This window comes from Triticum dicoccoides, chromosome 4A, assembly GCF_002162155.2.
Source record: "Triticum dicoccoides isolate Atlit2015 ecotype Zavitan chromosome 4A, WEW_v2.0, whole genome shotgun sequence".
Classification (NCBI taxonomy): Eukaryota; Viridiplantae; Streptophyta; class Magnoliopsida; order Poales; family Poaceae; genus Triticum; species Triticum dicoccoides.
The window spans coordinates 723,157,193-723,166,695 of NC_041386.1; the positions used below are offsets into that span (position 1 = coordinate 723,157,193).

Sequence of the window (9,503 nt, forward strand, 5' to 3'; positions counted from 1 at the left end):
TGAAGGTGGCTCCTTTCCCCTATCTTCCTCGTCCCCGCCGCCTCTCGCCTGCCTCCCTTCGAGCGCCGGTATGATGTGGGTGGGTGACCGGTGGTCTGGTTTTGGGCCGCGGGAAACCGCTGGCCGGCGTGGCCAGCCTCGCAGCAGTGACGTCCCTGACGCCGTCTCCTCCTTGGAGGTGCTGCAGAGGCCCTTCCCCTTTCCACCCCTGCTCCTCCTCCCGGGTGAAAGCCCAAAATCCGGCTTGGATTGGGCGGCGACGGCGCGCTGTGCGTCGTGTTTTTCCTTGGGGGCGCCGCCTGGGGAGGGTTGCGTTCAGGTGAGGGGTTCAAGGTCGGAGCTTGGGTGGCTTGGGTGGTCCGGTGACGGCGGTGTCACGAGGTTTGGCATGGCTGTAGGTGTTCGGCTGCCTGGCATTGCTCCTCGGTGGCCTATCGATTCTCTTGATGTCCCTGCTGCCTTTCTTCAGTAGCTGCACCTGGTGGTTTTCCTGCAGCTCTCAGGCGTTCTAGGTTGTGGCGATGCGGCAGACGCGGAGTGCTCGAATGATCAAGTGGTGATGTGTTGCGGCTGCTCCAGGTCCTGAAGCTGACACGTCCCCTGCTCTAGGGTGAGCGTCTCTCAAGTCCGCCGGGTACGGCGCCTTGCGAGCCATGGCAAGAGGGAAGGGTCCCTCTGCGGCGAGAGAGACGGCGGATGTGTAGTGTCTTCTACCTGGGCGTTTGGTCGGGCTCACTTACCACACTGTTGCAAGCAGGTCCTCGTCCTGCTCGTGTGCCTCATCCCTAGATGGCTGTTTGGCTATAGTCTTCGGCTAGGACAAGCTTCGAGCTTTGTTTTCCTGTATTCTTTTTGTGCTTGTGCGACCCGTTGAGCTGTAAGCCTCCTAGAGTGTCCCCTTGTATCGTTTGGTCGTGGGGTTTGTGTGTGTATGTATTTCCTGGCCGGTTGATGGCTTTGTTAATTCAAAGCCGGGCTCTCCGCGAGCCTTCGTTCTAAAAAAATATCACCGGGTACAATAGAGGTCATTGTGGAATCCAGCTGCCCCAAATGGCGACCATTAAGTAAAATAAACGGAATGACGAGCTAGATTATGAGCATGGCAATTTGACAACCTTCCTTCATGAACAAATCAAACTTTGAGGAAGTCATTTTTGTGGTGATGAAACTGGCAAATCAGCAGCTAATGCAAGGGCATCGCGGCATGCAAAAGCCTGCAAAGTAGCAGGGTCTGCAATACGTGGGCATGTGAGCAGAGATGATCCCATATACTTGCCTATCGCTCTCCAACAGTAATCAAAAACCACACCTCGGTTCTCCGATGCTAGAAAAACATCATCAACATTTATTCTCACCATATTCTCTGGAGGGATCCAACTGGGTGCACTTGGGTGGGGCTGCCAGGAACCTACCGAGGGTTGCGTTGATGTTTGAACTAGACGGATCAGACAAGAAGTTGCTAATGCAGCTTTGCACAACACATGGGGTCTGAAAGATGTCCTCATGAATCACTTTCCGACGTGCTGCCCAAATTGCTCACATAGCTACCACGGTTTGATAATCTGAGCATGTGATAATGACTCCATTAGGGAAAAATCGCTCTTTCGCTCCACATTGACCGAGAGGTTCTTGGCAAGATCGCCGTGTAAGGGATCCAACATGACAAAAGTAGTCAAGTAAGGAGGAATGGCGCTAATTATCTTCATCGACATGACAAAAGTAGCATGCGGCAGAAGTGGCCATACTGTGATTTTAATTTATTTATTTTAGCGGGGAAGAAGAGGGATTGGGCGCAATGTCGGCCTGGCCCATTAAATGATGTCCGACTTGTCCAGGGCTCAGCCCACCTTGCCTCTATATATGTTCTGTCGCTGCTGTTCCTGATTGGTATACGCAGCGGATTGCTCCATAAAAAAGAAAACGCAGTGGAGCCTGAGCCGCCACTTCCGCCGCATCATCACGGTCGCCGTCGTCTCGCCTGCAAGTATGCGCGCCCCGTCCTAATCATCTTCCCTTCTTCTCCTCGTCCCTGTCCGTAGCTCAGCCATGGCGTCTCTTATCTGCGTACATAACTAGGGCTACCCTCCCTCTAGGCTAGGACGAGGGTTAGGATTTAGCCTGGCGGAAGTTGCTGAGTATCGTCGATGAGAAGTTATGGACTCCTTAGGCGACTTGCTTCTGGATACCCTGATCTGAAACCAAGATTACTAATACCCTAGTAGAACACCATGTAGTCCCACTTAATTGTGTCTATGTATATATTCTCATCCACTATAGAACACTATGTAATTCCAAAAAAAAAAACCTGGACCTGTATTTAATTCCCTTTATTTCTACTCTGCTTGCAACTTATTTTGCTGAGACCTTCGGCGCTGAGTTTTAAGGTTTAGGCCGTTGGCCCTCTTAGAAATAGGATTTGCATCTTAGCTATAAGTAACACTTATACTGCATGTTGATCCAGTGTTACCAATAAGTTGATCTGTACGTGCTAATCCAGTGTCTCTCTCCCTCTGTGCTTAGCGCTTTATATCTTTACTTCGGTTATTGTGTTGTCTAGTTCATTGTTCTAATGCGTCTGTTTTATTTTATCGTGTTGCAGAGGAGCTGCAGTTATTTGCAAGAGCAAGGCCTGCTATATCTGTGCCTCTGCCATGTCTGACGGTTTCCGGTGCTGGGCAGACCTTCCGGACGGACTGCTGGACTCTATCATTGCTCGGCTGGGCGCTTCCCGTGATCTTTTTGCCTTCGAAGCCACCTGCCGCTCTTGGCGTGCCGTGTTTTCTTCATGTCCAGCAGGCTTCCCACCTCTCCTTCTCCAGCCTGATGTCTCTTTGTGCTCTTCTCGTTCTCCCACCTTCAGAAAGAGCCTGGTGCCCACACGCCCATGTCAGGTCACTGATATAGCCAACCGAGACACCACTCGCCAGTGCTTTGAGATTCCCATATTTTGGATTCCGCGTGGAAAGAAAGCCCTGCCAAGTCCTCTAGAAAACTTTTGCTTCATTGGGGCTTCCTACGGTCATGTTATTTTTTCCAACAATAAATCATGTGTACTTTTTGATGTGTTCACAGGTGTGACTACCTCGTCTCCACAACTACCGGTATTGGGAGTCGGTGGCCCCATCTATGGTGCGCTCACCGCTCCTCTAGGATCAGCGAACTCATATCTCATTATTGAAGCCGGGTCACAAAACCTGTTTTGGCGTGTTGGTAGCCAATCTTGGGTGGCACATTCTCTTCGTCATGGAGCACTCAAGCAAATCGTGGTATTCCAAGGGCAAGTCTTTGGCATGGATTCTGATCGTAGGCTCTTCAAAGTGCACCTGACACCCAAGATAAGCATACAAGAACTTCCAGTTACTGAGTCAATCATGATCGCTAAATGGCATCTTTCCGACGCATTGCTGGTGGCATGTGGCGATATGCTTCTCTTGGTGGCCATGCAGGGAAATACTTTACTAACCTTTGAGGTGTTCCAACTTGACCTATCGACTGAGCCTGCATTATGGCTGAAGGTGGAGAGGTTATTGCATTGGGCGATATTCATCAGCCATGACAAGAGAAGTCAGGCATTGTCTTGCATGAACCCAAATAAATGGGGAGGACGGAGCAATTGCATATACTTCTATGACCGATGGTCTAAACGTTGGATCGCTTTTGAGTTGGGCATGCCGGGGCACATATATGGGTATGTTACCGGTGACTGCGACAGAAGGGTGCAACCCATGTGGTTTTTCCCCAGCATGCTCTCTCTGCACCGCTGATGATGAAGAACGTGTTGTATTCCTGATATATCTTAATTGGAGCAGATTCTGTAATTCGAAGGATGTGTAAGAATCTCTCAACCTTTTGTAATTGTGGTCGATCTATATTAAGATGTTGGCTATGAACCTCCTGCTTCTGCATCCATTGCACTGGTGTTCATCCTGTGCTATTTTCATGGACGTGCATGTAGTGAATCATTTTTCTGTGCTAAGTTGGTGTTTACCTTTGAGACAACTTGTGTTTTCTCAACCAAGTAGTAGATCTTCCATGCGAGTTGCTCTTCCAATAAGCCTGCTACTATCTGTAGGGATGCTATGTACTCCCTCCGTTCCAAAATAGATGTCAAGTCAAATAACTATTGTTGTGACACAACACTACAATCAGCATACTTTACTGATTATCCGCCATCACCTCTGTTTCCACTTGCTGTCTGTCGCCTCTGTTTCCACTTGCCGTCTGCCAGGTATACATAAATATACACCCTTCCTAGCTTGCCCTATCGAATCATGCCTTTTCTCCCTGTCCGACCCTGTACTTCCATGGCTTCTCTGAACTCACCAGTGCAAGAACCCTTAGGTGGGTTTGGAAGAGAAACATTACACAACCGCAGAACACCAAGCACCAAGCAGAAACATCATACAAGGTGTGTTGATCAGAAAGGCAAGACTTGGGATCACAGATGGAGATTGATCCGATTAGGCCAGACCACCCCTTACACATGCTGTCCAACTAAATCGTTGGCTACAGCAACAGAGACAAGTCATCTGTTCAGATATCTTCCGTCTGAATTCTTCGTGCCGTGCTTGAACAATTCACTGTGTATCTCCACTTAGTTCGCAACAACTTTGATATTTCTTCTTTGATCACATGCATTCATTTTGTTCCTTCCATTCTAACACATAAGTACTTAAGTGCAACCCGAATGCATTTGTCCACACCGTGTTTCACCTGTGCTAGTACAACATCAGTAGGCAATTAGTCTGAGTTCATGGAGTGTTTAAAGGTTTAGGCTGCAGTCGAGCCTGGAGGAGGCTGTTTCAGAAGTACTATTGCATTTGGTTACTATTGTTATGCAGGTCACATTAGCAGCAACGTTAGATGTATGCGATGCAAATGCAATGTTAGATTTTTTTGTTACAGCTAGCATATCAGGATTTTGTGTTGGTCACTCTATTAGGTTTTTGTATTCTAGTCCATTCTACTAATACATGCCTTTTACGGTTTTACCTCACGGAGGGTCTACTGGACTCTATCATTGCTCGACTGGCCCTGATCTCATTCTTTGATCTTGTTGCCTTTTTTGCTACCTGTCACGAAGGAGTACTGTTATGCTCACACTCTGACAGCTCCACCTACATCGCCCAACTCACATATCCTTGTCACCACTCTGTCCTCCCTATTTGTTTGGCCCCTTGGAAGTGACACTTGGCATGAACACAAGCTTCCTCATGGATGAATACAACAGATGGTACAATTCAACGATTTTTTCATTGCCATGGACTGAGATAGGATGATCTAAACTTTGCGGTTGGACCCTCGAATGGGCCCGCACGAGATAGCAACCGAGTGGTGCAGCGACATGGGCCCTTTCCTAAAAGCGGCACCATCCCACCGTTAGATCTAAAAGTGACACCATCCCGCCATTCATCCCATGTCATCGTGCCATATAAAATGCTTCCTTCCTTCTCCTCCTTACACCCTAACCCTAACCGATCCTCCTCCTCCGCCACCGCCGCCCCTCCTCCATGGCTGCCCACTTCTATACCTAGTCCATGTCTCACCATATATCGCTCCTACGACTACATTGAATGTGGCACTACATCATCACCTCCACAAGGTCTGCTCTCCCCTCCCCTTCCTCCTTTCTTCCTCTCCCTCTCTCTCACGCATGTGAACGCATTTAAACCCTAGTTATTGTGTTATCCAGGTTCATCATATGGCGTGGGTGTGTGTTCTGATTAGAATTTCCGCTTGGTTGGTCTCATCACAAGATCTCGGATCACGCTGGTAATAGGGTAAGTAAGATGTGTTACTGTCACTAACCAATCGAGTTGATGAGCTAATCCGAGAACAGACAAATTTAGTTGGTTTAACCTTGTCAATTTCAGTGGAGTGAAAACTACAAAAAAATCAGCTTTGATTTAATTTGAGTCTGGTGTAAATTGAAACAAGACTCGTCACAACGTAAATAAAAAGGTCCAGTCCATTATTGGGTATTTGGATATACATTTCTACCACTTCATCTGGGACTGGAAATCCCGCCGCCTGTAGTCAGGTGTGACCAATGGACTTTTCAGCTAACTGTATGTTTTTCTGCAACACTACTAAACTAGCGGGAGACAAATCGGGAACAATTAAATCAACGTAGTGTGCCCATGGGCTGCAAGTAGGAGATAAAATATGCACCATAGTAGAGGAGCTCCCTCGTTGACATGATTTAAGCTGCAACTATCTGCCATATATTAACGGTTTTACCATCAATGACGGGGTTTACAATTTGGTGAGGAACATGAGCACTTGAACATAGGATAAGATAATAGTAATAGTTTCATTTTGGTAATAATTTATGAAAATAGTGGTCTGGAATTGGAAAGAAGCATCAAACATAAATAAATATTCCATTGTCCCAATATTGGGTTGTATTTCCATATTGGTTGTGCATTGTTGTCACTTATGGCGCATTGTCTCTTTTTAAAGGCAATAGGATCCATCACCATTTTACTCATGTTCCGAAGATAAGTATAGGTTCCACAAAGAAGTTTTAACTACCGTGACAGATTTGACAAAAGTTTCCTTTTTCACATGTTATTATCTATTTATCTTGCCCCGAACACAAGAATACCACAGTCACAAAAAAATGTTTTGAATGTAGAAGATGCAATCATGGATAAGTCTCAAGTTTTAACTGGAGGGCCTGAGACATTCGCGAAAAGCAAGTCTTTTATTGTTGAATTTTATATTCTTATATTAAACATGAGAACCCACCAAAGTGTACTCTGAAAACATTATTTGTCAATACTTATGTATAACAAGTTTATTGATATACATATATTATTCATTAAATCTGAAGATCAAGTTATTATGCTTATACATGGTTATAGCATGCTATTTTTCTGACTTTTTTTTCCTTGAATTGTTTTATTTTTGCAGAGTGTTTCATCATGCAAACGCACAGCAAACCGTGTGTCTCCACACTTGCCACTTTATCTGGACTCCAAGAGTGGGCAGACCTCCCAGATGGTTTGTTGCACACTATTCTTCGTCTCTTAGGCTCTGTATGTGATCTTCTTGCCTTTTCTGCAACATGCCGCTCTTGGCGTGTTGCATTCTTGTCATACCCATCCAAATCTACCCTCTGCACCCTGGTCCCCCCTCTCCTCATCCAAACCAACATCCGTGTTGATGCTCCTCATGTTCCATCTAACGATATTCATTGCAAGTTGTGCACCTGTAAGGTCATTGACCCATCCAACCAAAACATCACTCTTCGCTGCCAGATTGATGAAGAAATTCTACAAAAGATGTATTGTGTTGGCCCTTCCTATGGTAATCTCATCTTCTTTTGCTCCCGTGGATATTGTCTTGTTGTTGACCCTTTCAGTGGTTCCAAAGTTTCACCCCCATGTCTTCCAATCAGTGGCTGTGAGCGGGTTAGTCCTACCAAAATACATGCTCAACATTCAGAGATTGCGGAGTTATACTTCTTCGGTGTTCTAATAGCTCATTACATCACCCAATTCACATCTCCTTGTGGGCACTCAATTCTCTCTATTTGATTGGCCAGTTGGAAGCAACTCTTGGTCAGAACTCAAACTTTCTTCTGGTGCACAGATAACTCAAATTGTGGAATTCAAGGGTCAGTTTATTGCCATGGATTATCATAGAAGGATCTACTCTTTCGAGTTAGCGCCCCAGCTTGGCCTACAAGAGATAATAACTGAGTGGTCTCCCCACTCGATCAGAACCCCATACCAAACATCATGGCTAGTGGTTTGTGGTGACATGCTCCTCATGTTCATCACGGTTGACCATTGGAGCAGACGTATTAAGGATGGTGGTGTTTTGAAAAAGGTTTGTACACTTCACCTCGACATGTCAAGCAAACCTGCAAAATGGGTTGTCAAGAAAAAATTGGGAAGCTGGGCAGTCTTTGCAGGATGTGATACGAAGTACATGCCATTATCTAATATGAACCCAGAACGATGGGGAGGGAGGAGCAATTCATTGTATTACGCCGAGAGTTCTCCACCTTGGAGAGTACACGAGCTGGACAGCGCACATGATCCTTGGAACGCTTCCATGAGGCAGTGCGTAATATATTGGGGCCACTACATGAAGCCCCTCTGGGTGTATCCAAGCATGCTCTATTCAGATGGGGCCAGTGATCATCGTGTGGAACGATAGCTTTTGTTATCCTTTTGCAACCTGGATAGATCAGGGTAACGAATGTTCATGGTGGAGGTGGTATTAGTTAGTGCTCAGAGCTTGTTAGCTACACTCAAGCCTTCAAAAGTGTGTTTTGTAAGTGTTGTTTAATGTTGCTCTAGATGGATGTGTGAGCCGTTTAGCTACTTATAGCTTCTTCTTGTCTTGCAACAACTGCTAAGTTTTAAGGTTCCTTGGTATTCATGCATGTGTTTGATCTATTGCATTTCGCCATACAAGATGTGCTTTGATCATCTGTTAGAACCTTTGAGATGTGATATTATTATTTCTTTCGTAGTTCAATGCTCTAGTTGGTAATGCACTCCTTCGTTGCCGGTTGATACCAGTGGTTTTTGTTCTACTTGTTTGTTCACAACTTCATGCAAAAGAATGCAACTGCATGATGTGGTTGCGATTATCTGTGAGGCTCGGTTATAACTAACTGCTAAGTTAGGTCACATTGTTTGACCTCAAGGAAGGTAACTGTAATTTCTGAAGTCAAACGCCAATGGAAGCAAACCATTAGAGGCATGATACCTTGTTCCTTCATTCTGTTGAACAATAAAGATGCCTCTCTTAAGAAATTGAGCGAAGTAGCATGAATGAGTAGGGGGAACTTGTAGATGGTAGAAAAGTAATCTTCTTTCAATCGCCTACACAAGGTGGAAGAAACTGACAAGCTTTTCCATACAAGTTAAGCATGTTAGTGTATATTTCACGTCGATGGCTAGCCTATAGACGATGTTCAGCACTGAACCAGAAAACTGAAGCTAATGACAATGGTATCAAGTCTCAGCACAAGTGTAAAAAAAATAAGAACAACAATTGCACACTTCCAGCTCCCATAATGTTATGTGTTTTATTAATATTTTATCATATGTTTTCCTATGTTTAAGGTCCGAGGATTGTTAGATGATATAATTTGACCGTACTTATATACTTTTTGTTAGCTGCCTAGCCGAGTATAGCAGTAAGTCATGACACGTAACGAACCCGGCTCTCGACTGGGATCGTACGAGCGGAATTGCAAAGGAGAACGGGATGAGAACGAGACTTGTAGAGAAATTAGACGGGAAGAGAGAACGGAGGGATGAGAGGAACAAGGCAACACAGAATTCATGCCTCACTGCGGATCTAGATTTGGTGATAAATACACACAGGCACTCGACACTGGATTGGGCCCACACATAGCTCCAGTAGACACCCAGGCCCAAGAGTAACGCTACACCTACGTAACGACTTCTACGTAACTTACGTACGATCCGACGTGGCCGTTTTATATTGGGCCTTAGTTGGGGCGCAGGCCCATCCTG

The 9,503-nt window shown here is 45.6% G+C and overlaps 1 pseudogene; it reads left to right on the top strand.

Moving 5' to 3' along the window:
- Nucleotides 1–8,169, top strand: part of LOC119284265 — a 35,927-nt pseudogene extending 27,758 nt beyond the window's left edge.
- Nucleotides 8,170–9,503: the final 1,334 nt, after the last annotated feature.